General features: G+C 35.8%; 1 pseudogene; it reads right to left on the reverse strand.

The window, feature by feature from the left end:
• Positions 1-1,191: 1,191 nt before the first annotated feature.
• On the reverse strand, positions 1,192-1,926 carry LOC102898533 (annotated as a pseudogene).
• Between the last annotated feature and the right edge of the window lie 672 nt (positions 1,927-2,598).

Raw genomic sequence — 2,598 nt, forward strand, 5'->3', positions numbered from 1 at the left:
GGCACTCTTGTGAAAAATCATTTGACCACATATTTTAGGGTTTATTAAGACAGAAAACATTTAGTCAATAACTGCCCGACTCCAGTCGAATACCATATTAAAAAAATATGGCCCCACCCTAAGCCCTGCCAGCAGAAGACATACGGGACCCTATATTTTCACCCAGGGCTGTAATGAGGAGCTCCAATATCCTGCTGGGTGGTGTCAGAGAAGGCCCAGTGTGAAGCCAGAGCTTTCATTCCATCCTTGAAGCATCCCCTTTGATTCATGATTTATTGATTTCTAGTTTGATTCCATTGTGGTCAGAGAAAACACAGCATGATTTGAATTCTTTTAAATTTATTGAGGTTTCTTTTATGGTCCAGATGTTCTGTGGGCCCTTGAATGTGTATTCTGCTGCTGTTGGGTGGAGTGTTTTATAAATGTCAGTTGGATCCTGGTGGTTGATGGTGTTGAGTTATTCTGTATCCTTGCCGATTTGATGCCTAGTTGTCAATTGCTGAAAGAGAAGTGTTGAAATCTCCAACTATAATTAAAGATTTATCTATTTCTCCTATCAATTGCATCAGTCAGTTTTTGCTTCACATATTTTAACTCTGTTGTTTGGTGTATCCACATTTAGTTTTGCTGTGTCTTTCTGGTGAATTGATCCTTTTATCATTATATGATGTCCTCTGTGTCTCTGATAATTTTCTTTGCTCTAAAGTCTACTTTATCTGTGATATTAATATAGCCACTCCTTCTTTCCTTAATTACTGTTTTCATGATTTATCCTTTTCCATCTTTTTGCTTTCGAATTAGCTATATCATTATATTCGAAGGAAGTTCCTTAAAGACAGAATGTAGTTGGATTGTGTCTTATAATTGACTCTGCCAGTCTCTGTCTGTTAATTGGTATATTTAGATCTTTTATATTTAGTGTAATATATGTTACATTGATATTTAGGGCTTAAGTCTGCCAATTCGTTGTTTTATTTTCTATTTGTACTCTATTTTTCATTTCTCTGCTTTCCTTTCTTTCCACTTTCCTGAACTTTATTAAAGAAAAAGCAATGATGGTAAATCTCTAGACCATAGCCCATTTTCTGGGATTCTTCCCTTAAAATTGTGACATTTGATTTTTAAATACACGCCAGGGCATAATGGTTCCCAATTATACTAAGTAGATGAGAGGTCGAAATCTTTAAATGTTCATCTTCCACCTTTCCCCAGTCTGTGGTCTGTCTTTGGATTGGCAATAATTGCTCTAACATCTACTATGGCTTCATTAATTTTTGTCTCTAGCTCCCTGTGCATTTCTATACACAGCAATCTCAGAATTTGAGCAGCTTAATTAAGAACTGCCTCTCCTCTGTCAAAACCAAGCATATGCTTGTCTAAAACAACAGGCAAGCCTCTTTTGTTTGATTTGCTTTTGCAACTGTATCCTGTGTTAGGCGCTCCTGGACCAAAATGCAAATTGGCTTAAGAATAATCGGGTAATCATCATGAAGCTGAATTTGAAGAAAGTAAGGCAGAATCATAGCATCAGTCTTAAAATCAGGATTATTTACCTCCCAATTGATCAACAGCTCTCCATTTTTAGCTGCATTGTTAGCATTTTTTTTGTATTATCAGGTACCAAGTCCTCGTATCTTTCAGCATTATCTCCATATTCAAGTCTAACAACTTAACCAAGAAGCCAGTCAATTGCTTCTTATTAATATTGAACCCAAAAGGACAATTAACATCTTTAAGACACTTTTCAAAGAACTTGGGCCAGTCACTGCTGTGGATATTTCTTAAATTACCTCTGTCTTCAGTCTTGTAGTTTCTGATTTTCTGGTCTTCAAGCCAAACAAGAAAGTTTCTAAATTCTGTCTCATCTTTGTAGTTGAAGCTGACAGGGAAGTGGTGGTCAAGGGCCATCGGCTTGCGTCGGAACATGGTCCCTGCTTCTTATTCTAGTTCCCCCGGCTTTGGCCGGGAGAGGACAGAGCTCTCTTTCTTTTTCCTTCCTTCCTGTGGGTTACTTGAACATTTTTAGAATTTTGTTTGTGACCTATAGTGTTTTTGAGTATATCTTTTTGTATAGCATTTGCAGCAGTTACTCTAGATGTTGTATTACATACACATAACTTACCACAGTCTATTGGAATTGACATTTCACCAGCTTGACTGAAGTATAGAAACCTTATCTTCCTTTACATCCTATTTATGTCATAATTGCCTTAAATATTTCCTCTGCATACTCTTAGAACCACACCAGTGTTACAGTTTTTGCTTCATCTGTCAAGCATAATTTAGAAAACTCAAGAGAAGGGAAGTCTATATCATTTACCCATATTTTTACTTTCTACTTTCTTTCTTTCTTTATGATATTCTAAGATTGTTTCTTTTATCATTTCCTTTGTGTTTAGAGATATTCCCATTCTGTATAGAGAAGTTAGTCATTCATTTAAGGTAGATGCTCGGGTGACATCTTAGTTTTCTTCATTTGGAAATGTCTTGATTTCTCCTTCATTGCTGAAAGATATTTTTGTTGAGTACAGAATTTGGGGTAACAGTTCTTTCTTTCAGTATTTGAAATATATATATATATTTCAAAGTTCTAAATTT

This window comes from Pteropus alecto, unplaced genomic scaffold (assembly GCF_000325575.1).
Source record: "Pteropus alecto unplaced genomic scaffold, ASM32557v1 scaffold3, whole genome shotgun sequence".
NCBI classification, from domain to species: Eukaryota; Metazoa; Chordata; class Mammalia; order Chiroptera; family Pteropodidae; genus Pteropus; species Pteropus alecto.